The sequence below is a fragment of the Ursus americanus genome, chromosome 13 (genome assembly GCF_024610735.1).
Source record: "Ursus americanus isolate L20-20 chromosome 13, mUrsAme1.1.p, whole genome shotgun sequence".
Classification (NCBI taxonomy): domain Eukaryota; kingdom Metazoa; phylum Chordata; class Mammalia; order Carnivora; family Ursidae; genus Ursus; species Ursus americanus.
Window position 1 is genome coordinate 11,870,003 of NC_142139.1, and position 14,129 is coordinate 11,884,131.

Sequence of the window (14,129 nt, forward strand, 5' to 3'; positions counted from 1 at the left end):
ATTTGGTTCAGGAAAGGAGATCACAGCATATAATTTTCAAAGCCATGACTCCTTGAGTGGGGGTGGGTGGTTTTTTTTCAATTTAGGGTTAGGATGAATATTCGGAAAGGGAGTTTTATCATCACCGTAAAGGTGAGCATAAGATTGCACAGGGGTACTTAGAAAGCATGCCTATACAAGCATCCTATATTATGTTAATGAAGCTTGTTCTTCTCCTTGAGTGGAGATTTTAACGTTATAATGAAGCAGAGATAATTGTAGGACAAGCTGAAGGGACTATGGGAATGCTCCGAGTTGGTTGGGGTTTTAGACTCCTTATCTCAGGTAAGGAATTCAGGGTCTTATTTTTGAAACAGCACTGAGAGATTTACCACTGATTTACTGACTCTGATATAGCCTGGTAGAGACTGTTAGTTTTTGCATTCCCTTTATTCTCTTAAAATCCTTAATTCCTGAGCTTTTGTATTTCTTTGTAATTCTAATGCCTTCTAGAAAGTTCTTCGAGAATTGTGCTAGGGCAAGTAGAGCCAGTAAGGCATAGATCATAGAAAATAGCTGGGGGTCTAGAATGACCCCTATAACTCTTTCTGCTTACAAGGGCACAATCTCCAAAAAGACTGCCCTCACTTCAGAAACCAGGTGCTAACTCAAGTGTTCCTAGGACGTTTCTGACCAACCGACTACAAATCTGGGGTTTCCTACTCATCGGTCAGGTATGAAAATTCACTAGAAGGATTCACAAAACTTAGGAACGTGCTACACTTATGATTACAATTTTGTTAAAGCAAGAAGGACACAAAATCAGGGTGATGCGTTTGGTGAGGTCTAAGTCCACATTTGAAGCTTCCAGGTTCTCTGTCTTCGGAATCAAGACACTCACACACAGCTCCACCTCCACCCCTCCACCCCTCCACCCTCTGCCCTACAAGTTGATGTGTAACAGTATGCACAGAATATTGTTAACTAGGGAAGCTTACTTTTGTTTCACTACAAAAACAGGATAGATGGGATCATTGGTCACATAATTTGAACTTACTCTCCAGCCCCTATCCCCTCCCAAGGAAGTCAGGTTTATATCACCTGGATATAAACTTCTAATTACATGGTTGTTCTTTCTGGCAGGGGCAGCCCCAGATCCTGAATGATCTTGTTTGCATAAACTATCTAGGTACCCACATGAGTCACCTCATTAGCATAGACTCAGGTGTGATCTTAGGATCTCACTAAGAATAACAGAAACAATCCTATCACTCAGGAAATAACAAGAGTTTACTGTTTCCATCCCAGAAAGCACTACATAGCCAGCAAAATTCTTTACCATAATAGTTACACAGCAGTTCCAGGCTTGCTCTCAGTACGGCAATGAATGAACCTAGCTTTTTGGTCATCTAAATTTAAAAACTGGTAAAGAGATAAATTTGTTTCTACCATCATGTCAAATTATTACATCATTGTTACTTTTATAATAATAGTTATATTACATTTGATAGAAACATAAACTGAGTTATATTAAAACTGGTTTTGCAAATGTATCACTTTCAAAAAATCCAGCTCAAATAATGTAATTACATTCAAGAAACAAAACCAACTTCAATAGTTTAGAAACTACTCTTAAGGTTATTGGCTCCAAAGGTTTCTGACTTTTTGTTTTCCTCTCAATTATGTCTATATCTCCAAAAAGATTGTGTTAAAATTTTCTGATAGGCTTGTAAGACTAGGTGACATTTATGCCTGTGTCTTTTTTTTTTTTTTTAATTTATATGTGGTGGGATCCAATGACATTCTTTATCAAACCCACTAAAGGGTAAAAAAATAAATAAATATACAAAAATAGAGAAAGTAGAAACCTTTACTTGCAGAAAAAGAGGTGAACCTTTTTGAGGCAATGGAAGAAAAATGCTTTCATAAAAAAGCAATCTTAAGAACAGCAATCTCTAAAATTCATGTGACATGCTCCATAAATCATTCTAGTTCATATTTATATCTATTTTTTAAAAAGAAAACATCTCTAAAAATGAAATGCCTTTGTGATGTGGTAAATATTCAATTAAAACTTGGGCTTTGGGGGCGCCTGGGTGGCACAGTGGTTAAGCATCTGCCTTCAGCTCAGGGCGTGATCCTGGCGTTATGGGATCGAGCCCCACATCAGGCTCCTCTGCTGTGAGCCTGCTTCTTCCTCTCCCACTCCCCCTGCTTGTGTTCCCTCTCTCACTGGCTGTCTCTGTCTCTGTCAAATAAATAAATAAAATCTTAAAAAAAAAAAACAAAAACAAAAACTTGGGCTTTGAAGCAGCATAAACACATGTAAATAATTTTCAGAATTTTTATCTTAAATTATATTTCAAATTGTATAAATAACAGTTGTAGAAAATTTTTTCAGAAATAAATGTTCACTGCCTGTAAATTATTGGGTGTTATTACAAAATATGACCCTCTGTATTAGCCAGCATTCTCTAAAGAAACAGAACTAATGGGATGTGTTTATATTATTTATATTTATAATTTTATCTATCTATATCATATTTATATAGATATATATTTATCTGTTTAGATAGATTTATATATACATATTTAAATTTATATATACATATATAGACTTATATATACATATATATGTAGATTTATATTTACATATATATATGTATATGCAGAGGTAGATAGATAGATAAATATAAGGAGATTTATTGTAATGAATTGACTCATGTGATTATTAGGGACGCTGGTAGTCCAAAATTTGCAGTGTGGACCAACAGGCTACAGATCCAGGAACGCCAATGCAGGTCTAGTCCAAAGGCTAGAAACCCCAAGGAGCTGATGGTGCTTGTGAAGTCCAAAAGCAATCTGTTTGAGAATTCTTTCTTGCTCAGGGAGGCCAGTCTTTGGTTCTATTCAGGACTTCAACTGATTTGAGAAGGCCCACCCACATTGTGGAAAGCAATCTGCTTTCTGAATTTCACCAATTTAAATATTAACCACATCAAAAAACACACTCCAAGTTGACACATAAAATTAACCACATTCACATTCTCAGACTACTGAGCAATATACAGTTATCAAGATAGCTATCTTAACACAAATATTAACATGTAGTTCCTCATAGTTTTCAGCTATTAATATTTCAATAACCACTGACATGCGTGTGTGTGTGTGTGTGTGTGTGTGTGATTGTAGATTAACCATAAATTCTCTAGGGAGTAAACAGTGAGAAGTGATAGAAGACTGTATTTTTTTTAAACCCTTCTGTACTGGGTTTGATTTTTACAAGAAATAAATAATAATTTTATTTTTTAAATTAGTGCACACGTAATGCAAAAAAAATAAATACAACGGTTTTATAGAAATTGACAGTAGAAGAAAATGTTTTATTCTGTATATTTTTCAGAGTTTACCTACAACTTTTAGAGATAGTATTTCATTTGATTATCAACTCCAACCCCATATAATCCAGAAAAGGGTGGTATGGCCAAGGAAGCACTGTATCTAAAGTCACAAACCCAAGAGTTTGCATGAGATCACTTCTTACCTTGGGTAAAATTTTGGATGAAATCATACAAATTCTCTAAACGTCAGGTTTCAAATATGTAGGCACACAAATAATGATGACAAATAACTCATGGTATGAAAATCAAATAAATTCATGTGTGTTGAACCATTTTGTAAACTGTGAACACACATTAACCAATATGGGCCAAATTTATGCTTGAATTCACACAACTAATAGCTAGGGACAAAATCTAGTTGGCCTGATATTTTATCTAGTGCCCTTTCTCATATAATACATGTAGTACCTGAAGATAGTGTATGCCATCTTTCATATGTGATATCAAATGGATTAATTTGCTCTTAAGAATCAACACAATATCACTAGCATGAGTAGTGGTGTAGTTGTGGTAGTGGTATTGGCAAACACCAGCTTACACAGTGAGTGATGCTACTTTTAGTTCTGAACTTGGTAACTGGTTTTAGCCAAAATCCATTTTAAAACCAATATATAATGAATGCTTCTTATTTGAAAATCATTTCCAGGATATTACTTCCTGGATGTGTATGTGTTGGGGGAGCGGGAAATGGGAGGTAGAGCAGATTTATCATTTGTTAAAAAAGCTGAGAATACCTGTGCTGTAGGTAAAGGTCAAATATTGAACTCTCGTAGACCAGAATTCTGGCATAAACTAATTTGGGAATCTGTTCATGAAAAGAATAAAAGTGAACACACTGTATTAGAGTAACTAGAATATGTATGCATAAATGAAAATTATTTTGGAAAGTATCAAATATGGTACTCCATCAATAAAATCGTGATTGCAGAAACTCCAGACTATGGACAATTTCTTTATGAAAACTCAATCTGGAAGGAAAATCATTTTCTTTTAGCTTTAAAAATGTCTAAAGCAGTATGCATATCTTGCATCTTTAAAACCCAAATCATTTAAAACCAGATCAATGCACAGTAGTAAACTTGGAAGTTCGGGAGCCAGATAAATATATAAAAAGATAATCTACTTAGTAACTAGGCATTCAATGCTCTTTGTCTCTAAAATGAGGATAGTAATTATATTTACCTTAAAACAGTATTTTGAGCATTAAGGCAAATGATGTATTAAAAATACTTAAAACAGTGAATGACATACTCAATAAATATTGCCCCTTACTATTACTATGATATTTAACTTGTAAAGGGAATGTTGTGATAGAATCATTCAACTTTCATTTATGCTTCAGAATCAATATTTGATAATGAGGTAAGTTAATTAACTCGAATCTCCTCTAACTCTTGAAATTAATGGTCTTCCACCATTTCTGAAACTATAGTGCTTGGGAAATGTTAAGAATAGCTTTTCAATAAGAACCAATTAGAAACAAGTAATTAATCTATGCTGGAAAGAATAGATATAAAATGTTCCAGGGTCTTTATGTTTGGGTCTAATCACGGTGTTCAAAAAACTACACATGCATTGAGTCAATTTAAGATGCTATTAAACAGTATTTTCATTCTGTTGGGAAACTTGAAAATGGACAATATAGAAAGAACGTTGTAATTTTCACGGTATGTTGTCTTCGCAACCAAACATTTTGTATAGAGAAAGTTGCAACATAACTATTTTTGTTAAACATGCGCTAAAGTTGGCAAATGTATTTTTATCTGGTAAATTATAGGCTGTAGGCAGTGAAAAACAGGAAAGGAAAATTCCAAAGCAGAACAAATGAATGTAAGTAGAGGAAGAATTGCTTGCTATTCTGTATTTTCCTCCTTTTTTGGATACCATTTTCTCTTGCATGGTTGTAATATTCTTTTGGTTTATATACGTCTAGATCAATATACTAAAATATATTTTTGTTTATACATATGTATATACATATTTACTTCTTGTCGAGAGTTTAGCTAAACTACTCCATGGTATTGCTGCCTTGGAACATTTGTTTGGACAAGTGGCCAACAGGGATGGTAGACTAACACCAGCCCCTCATTCAAGTGCATGCCCTAAATAATAGCTTGCAGTGTCACAAACAAATGTGAGTTTCTGATATGACTTCCCCAACAGCCCTAGTGATTGAAAGTCTCCTCTGCCTCCCAAGGCTTTCCCCATGTGTGTCCCTTAGATAAGACCCCCATAGAGCTTACTAAAAATCTGCTTTCTCTGATTTAAACTGAACCCTCTAGATTTGTTCCATGTACTTTCACCAGGGCCTGTAAGTAATACCTCTCTCTTTCTATTTTTCTTGTGGTCTTTTGTTGAACAGTGGCTCACCATCAGGCTCTGTGTGATCCACATAACATTTAATGAATGTTTATTTAATGCAATTATAACATTCAAATAAATTGTAGCATATGAAAAGCATAAATGTAAAAATGTCCTTTAATTTTTTTGTAACTCATTGTTCCTACACATGCAATATCACTATCTTCTTCAAAACCACAGTTAACAGCTTTCTATATACTCTTTCTGATCAATTATTTTGCATTTAAAAATATATATATAGACATCATTTCCACGTGCATTCTTTTTTTTTTTAAACATAAGTGTCTTCTGTTTTGCAACTTACTTGTTAGGATAACTCCTTTGTCTTGTTGATCTTTTTAGCATTTATTTACTTAATGGAACAGCACACAGAATTTCCTAGTGTATTTGTAGAAAGCTGAATATGTTCGCTCTGAAGGCTGAGGTACGCTCAGTAGTAGACAGAGAACATCCCTACATGTAACAGAAAGCAGCTCTGAAAATTAAAAGGATAAAAAGGGCGGGTAGCACAGGTGAGCTGCTGGCACTAGTTTTCAGAATGTACGAGGCATGCTGAACAACAGGAAATGTGGGTGTAGAGCAGTTGCTATTATATAAATCATTTGAGGCTGTTAGGGATTGAGTATCTCATATATCAATTTGTTCAAGTTTTATAAGGCCCTAAATAACAATTTTAAGTAGAGCAATTAATTTTTTTTCTTCATTAATTTTAATTATGCTTAGAAGCCTAGAAATCTTGGAGCAACCTCAAAAAACAAGCCTGCTTTCTAAGTGGCTATTTCCAAGTTCTCACAAATCACCGTGAAACCAAAACCATCAGTGTGGGCCTCATTAGAAGAAAAATACAGAAACCATAGGAATCTACATAAAGTATACTAGTTTAAGGTTACAATCAAATATTGAAAAATTGAAGCAAAGGAAGTAAAAACTGATTTCATACTGTCCTACTATTCTTAATATATAATTCTATGTAATAAAATATATTAAATACAGTGATTTTCTAAAAAAAAAATTGGTGTCTTGAAGGAGATGTTTAAGGGGCATCCAACAGTTATTCACAAGGCACAACTTATTAATGACAATGCATTTCCACTATGATAATGGCCACAAATAGAATACTTTGCCCTTATTAAATACATTAACATTAATACATTTATATCTCCGTATTAAAAATATTTTGGTTAGTTATTACATTTGAATATTATTAATATGCTTGAGTAATTTTCTTATCTAGTTTACATTATGTTATACTGAATCTGTGTAAGGCAAACAAATATTGCAGAGTGTTATAGAAATTGCTTATTCTTAATTAACATTACTTTTCTATAAATCATGTTTGGCATCAGCATGCATGTGTTATAACTTTTCTGTGAAATGTGAATAATTGGGAAACTAATGAAAGTATTTCACTTATAAAATAATAAAAGGTATTGTATTTTCTACATATTGCCTGAGAGTTTCACAGCTAGTTGTGTCTGGGTTGATCAGAGTGTTTTGCAAAAACAAAACAAAATAAAAACAGAAAGAAATCCCAACCAAATGGCAACAACAGAACAATTAGTTTTGAAAAGAGAAGGAAAGCTAGTTCTTGCATTCAAAAAATAAAATGACTAGATAACAAGATATTTTAATAAATATACATTAAGAAAAATACCAGTAAAGATGAGAAGAAATCTATAAAAAATAAAAAATTATAGTAAAATAGTTTCTTGTACAAATTTATTGCATATAAAAAACAATGTCTTAAATAACACTTTCATTTAAAAACATAAGCAGATTTTTTTTTTAGTTTTAAATTAGAAGATACAAGATGTGTTATCTGCCATTTTTACATTACTTAGTATTTTCAAAAGTTCATTACGCAGGCAAATATTCAATGCATTTTAGATCTTAAGACAATATTAATTTTAATGATAATTATGTTTATTTACTATTCTCCCTTCACAATCTCATAGTATAGTAAAATTAAATGTAGATTTATAATGGCAGAGAAAATTCATAGTTTTTTTCCCTAATATCACTATTTTTCCCTTCAAAAAAACTTGATTAAAATGGCTTTACTATTGACTCGATTGATGCTATCATTATGTGAAGCAGTGAATGAGACTGATATTTTGACATTGCCTACAAACATAAGCTTTCTAGAACTACCTTACATATCATAAGCACACAATGAGGTGCACAATTTGATTAAAGCATAATTGAAAGAGAAATGTTAGCATCATCATTTTTAAGTTCTCTTTGTCTTCCTTATTTTAATAATCCTACATATTCATGGGTCCAGTGAAGACAGTGTGTCATGTCCAAAGGCTTTACTAACAAATTCATGAAGTTCAGTCATGAACTCTAGAACTATACTCTAGTTATATACACAAGTTCTTTATGAGCACAGCACGGTAATGCTGTGGTTCAAAGTGTCATATCTAGGGGTGCCTGGCTGGCTCAGTCAGTAGAGCATGTGAGTCTTAATCCCAGGGTCCTGAGTGCAAGCCCCTCCAAAAAAAGTGCCTTATCTAAAAAAAATAGAGTAGTAGTATTCCCTTCATAAAAAGTACTCAAAATATTAACCCCAATTATTACATGAAATTGAATTATTCATACAATTGTTATACTGTTTCCATAGGGCTTGTTCAATGCAGAATCCCTCCTTTTGTCTTCTTAAAGTCTATTTAAATAATTGTTAAAGGTGTCCTCGGGTGGCTTATTTGCTTGGGTGTCCCTGGGGTCCCTGGATTGGGCCTCACATTGGGCTCCCTGCTCTTCCTCTGCCCATTCCTACTCCCCTGCTCCCCCACCCATGCTCTCTCTCTCTCAAATAAATAGATAAAATATTTTTAAAATAAATAAACCAACCGACAAATAAATAATTGTTAAATTGTTGAAAAGAGATAACCAATCAAACCACTCTACCCAGTCTACAATTTATTCTCCATTATTATTAGATTAATGTAAATAATATTGAAATTTTATCTTTAATCTAAATACACCATTTGAGTGGAACTAATTCAATGAGTTTAGAAATTTTAAATGTAACAGAGTATCATTGTTTTGCCCACTCAAGCATTAAAAAAAGAGACATGTTATTTGAAAGTGAAAAGCGCAGTTTTCCATAGTACGTATATAACTTTAAAGAATTGTGTACCGACACACACTAAATCCTGTAACTGTTAATATAAAAAGTATTATTTTTTTTTACCATTCAATAAATTGAAATAAAGATAGTACACAGAAATACATATCAGTTTGAAATGGATAGATGAATGGAAAAATACATTCTATATTTCTTATGTATGACCTATCTATACATTTTTTTATATTTCCAAAAAATATGCCTAGTCAGAGCCCTTCAGCTGAAAATCACCAGGAACATATGTGCAGTTGATCAAATGGGGTGCATGACTCATTGCAGTGAGGGAGAACCTTCGCCATAGGAGGTGAAGGACTGTAAGAGAGAGCAAGAAAGAACCCAATATAGGCTTGAGACTTCCGGTTGGTAATTTGGGGGAAGAGTTTAAGAAAGTGGAGATTTTAATCTAGATCAGATGTTTTGAGTAAATGGGGACAATTCTATGATTGGTTTCTTAGTAAATCTTATCTATATGGAGGGCAAATGAAAGCCTGACTAAAACTGTAGTGCAGAAAATGGTAAGAACTGTTAAAAGCAATTGCAATAATTTAGGGAGAAATAATTGTGTTGTGGACCAAAGTGGAAGCCAGTGGACTTTGTAAAAATGTGACCTCATTCTGAATCGATTCCAAGGTAGAACCTTTCCTGATGGCCGATCTCAACTCCAGGAGATACCGTGATGGGGTTCGGGATGGGTGGGAGATGAGATCAGATTAAGAAATATGCAAGAAGTTATCTTCTTTTAGTTTTGCATGTGATATATTTCTAAGGGTGAAGGTTACCTAGGTTTCTTGGGACTCTTATTATTACTGAAGTAATTAGGGGAAAAAGGTAAGATAAAAGTGGTCTCACAATCCTTAAGGTAGAGTGTGGTGAAACCGTGAGGGTTGGAAAGGCACAGTGAGCTGAGAATTTCCTCAGGTAAGGAAGGGGATTCAATAGTGAATGCAGCCTTGAAAATATGGAGAGATAAAGACATATATTTATGTACATGTATGTTCATATTGGTATTCTAATAGCAGAAAACAAAAACGCAAGTATTTTTAAAAAGTGCCTGAAAATTTTGAGTATATATTTCTACCTTAAAAACTCATATCCATATGATTATCTAATTATTATAAAAATATCAAAGGGAAAGGGAAGAAAGCAAATTATCTGACAATTATATTTAATTTATTTGAAAAATAAAAGTGCATAAAAATGGAAGGACATAAACCAAGTGTTAACAATGGTAATCATTTGGTTGTAGGGTATTATTAATTTCATTTACTTACAGATCTTTTTTCTGTTTTCTTACAATGAAATACATTGATGTTGCAATTAAATAAGTTGTTAATACAGAATCACTGCATGTGGGATAAGTACATAACTTATGTTTGTATGAGTTTTCAGATAGGAAAACAATTTATCAGACTAGTAATAGAATAATAAAATGTAATAGGTGGAACGTAGGCTTTTAGAGAAAGAAATAGTCATCCTACAAGAAGTGTTTGAGATTGTATTTAATTATTATGCTTTCAACAGATATTCACTGAGCATCTACTACTTTGTCTACTAAAAGCTAGAATATTCTGGAACATAAGAGAAAGACTCCACATCCTCATAGAGGAAATTGGCACTAAACAAAGAAGCAAACAAATTGAACAAAAGTCTGATAATGAAAAGGGCTACAGAGAAAAGCACAAACAAATACCCAAATCACACAAAAACAGTACAACTAAGTAATATAAAAAACAGTGGCTGGTGGACTGATTTGAGTATTCAGGGAAAACCTTTCTTACAAGGCTAGATTAAACTGAAAATTGAATAGGAAAGTTTAACATTTAACTTTTAGTACTTATATTCGCAATTTGAATGCCCAAAAGTATTATATTTAACTAATAGCAATATGAATAGGAACAGAAGTGTTTCTATTTTTTGTTATTTAATTTTTTCTTGCAAATAATATTGTCTGATTACATTTTAAACCCAATGTATATATTGGGGGTTAGTAGATTTTTAGTTATTTCATTAAGTTTTTATTTGGTTAATAAAGTGGTTTTACTTATTTTATTCTGATTCCATTTGGCCAGGGTATTATAACATTGGATAGCCAGGGAATTAAGTACAAAGGGTTCTCTCAGAGTTACATTGTTAAAACTCTAGTGATGATTCATGGATTTCTTTTTCTTTCTTAACTCTTAGCTATTGGCCTTAAAACTCTGAAGACAAAGCTAAAAGATTCATACACATTACCATAGACTCTGAAAAAAATCTTAGAACCAGTATTACAAAAACTTGCTTAAGAATAGAGGAGACTCAGCCAATTCTAGTCTGGCTTCCCTGAATCCAGAAAAACATATCCCCTTTGCCCTGGGTTTTTCTTGCTTGCCAGAACACAAATAAACTTGATTGCTGGAAGATAAATATTTCTATGTAAAATTTTTCAGATATAACTAAAAAAACATATTACATATTTGCTTAGTTTTCTTTCACAAAAGATTAATATATAGTTGCATTTTTAAACATAAAAGAGTAAAACTAAGAACAAAATATAAACTCTGCTGCATTCTACTCATGTGAAATTATTTCTCATATGAAGTTTGTGATTGTAATCTTAAGTATGTGATTTTTCACATTATATTAATTTACAAGTTACATTTAACAATGCAATTATATGTTTAATATTTAAGTAATCAGGTTCTAGATTTCATTATCCCTTCATATGTCATATAAAAAGTTAAAAGGCAAAAGTGCAGATTCATGACAGAATTTATTAGATTATAATCTATATTCTATTAGTTTGAGATACAAAAAATCAGAGTCATATAATTAAAACCCTTCAGGGAATTCATATTGAGAAAATGCTTCTTTAATGGATTTCTAATTACTTGGTTGAAATTATATTAGAATATTTAAAAAATACAACCTGGACATATGCTGAGGATAGAGGACTCAGTACTCGAAAGGGATAGGGCTCAATCATGGGAATTCAATTCATAAGTAAAATTATTTTTAACAGTAGGCTCAATAAAATGCATATAACTCAGTCTTCATTTTTGGAAAGAAGTTAAATCTTTGGGGAAAATACAACTTATTCTTATCTGTTAAACAACGTATAAGTAAAATATGCCATGCATGTTGTATTTTTTAACGCTTAGACATATTAATGCAAATGAGACTTTAAACCAATCCATTTGCTGTAAACTTGTATTGGACTACAGGAAATAGTTATTAAATGTACAAAAGTTTTAAACAGTTTATATTGAAGAATGTATTTTATTTACTTTTACATGACATTAATTACTCTGATTAACTGAGTTATGAATGAGAATAGAAAAAAATTGCTTTGCTGATATTCTGGATAGGACATGTAGAATAGCGAGAAAAGTTGGAACAGCTGCAACAATTCAATGCTGACAACATTAAAGATTTAGTGTTCTTTGTTCTTTTCTTTCAGAGTAACAGTAAAAGATAGAGGTGGTGCCCAGAAGAGACGCAGTCCTCTCTGGATGGATGTAATGGAGCTAGTGAGACCTCTTAGGAGAACTGGCTCGTAAAAACTGGCAAAACTGGTGTGACATATTTTCTGTGATGTTCTTCCACTGATAAAGCATAACTGGTAGATTCATAGTAGGCATGGTGTTTAATGAGACATTTTTGAAACTTACGAATGTATTCTAAGTTGGATTTACTCTGAGGCACTGAACTTTGGTTGTCTATTTTGTGATTATTTGACTCAAAAATAATTCAAATTTATAATGTGAGTGCTCACTCATGACATATCACAAAAATATTTCTCATAATATCTACTTAAAGTTTGTAGAGTGAAGACTCTAGGAACACTATTCTAAAAGTTGATGATGCAAATGGAAAAAAATGATGATAGAAAGCAAAAATACACTGGTATCAAAGGGGAATTTTTAGTTGTATTTATTTATTTAATATTGAACTGTAATTGATGTACCATATTATATAACTTTCAGATGTAGAACATACTGATGCAACTTTTTTATACATTATGAAGTGATCCCCATGATAAATCTAGCTACCATCTGTCACCATATGAAGTTGTTAAAATTTTATTAACTAGATTCCCTATGTTGTATATTGCATCCTCATATCATTTATTTTATAACTAAAAGTTTGTACCTCTTAATACCCTTCCCCTATTTTATTTTGCCCACCCCCTAATCCACTCCATTCCCGTCTGGCAACCTTTAATTTGTTCTCTCTCTCTATGAGTCTTTTTCTGTTTTGTTTTGTTTGTTTATTACTGTTTTTTAAATTCCATATATAAGTGAAATTATTTGTCTTTCTCTGACTTGTTTTCATTGTACCATAATAAAATCTATGTCTGGGACTTTCCAATCCATAGGGAGTACCTAAGTCTGAGAAGCAGAAGGTAGATTTAATGGACTAGAGGACCAAGGGGAAGAAAATATCTGAACAGTGTTAAGTGTTATTAGGAGGCAAAGGCCACGAGAACATAATTCCTAATAGTCTTATCAGTTGTACATGCTTTAGATTGAAATAGGAAATTACTTTTTTCTTTTTGTCTTCTAATTATACATGGAAAACTTCCTATGTCCACTAATACTATGTCCATTAATAGATGCAGAAATATTTTAGAGTCAGAGTGACAAAATAAGAATCTAATCACCTTCTATTATAGATACTTCATGCTAGAATTTCATTAATATTTATGACTTTATTAATATTTCATTAATATTGATATCATAATGTTTTTAAAAATCTGCAAAACAATCAAAAACTATCTTCATCATATATATTCTCTTTTACTTCGGGCAATCCACCAAACTCTCAATTTTGATTCTTTAAAATTGAAGTGGTTAATGATATATCAATATTTGAAATATACATAATTCTATTGTCAAGGTATAATACAACCTAATAAATACAGTAAATGTTATTAAAACTGAATATTCATAAAGTCTATTAAATGTCACAATCTAGAAACTCTATGATATCTTTGTCTACTTTCTATGAGAGCAATCTAGAAACTCTATGATATCTTTGTCTACTTTCTATGAGAGCAGGGTAGTCCTTTATTAATACATGCATCCTTATTAAATGTGCTAATTTTTTTTTCTTTTTTTTTTAGAGAGAGAGAGAGTGAATGCCTGTGCATGCAAGGAGGGGGAGGGGCAGGGGGAGAGAGAGAGAGAGAGAGAGAGAATCCCAAGCAGGCTCCATGCTCAGGGCAGAGCCCAAAGCAGGGCTCAATCCCATAACCCTGAGATCATGAGCTGAGCTGAAAC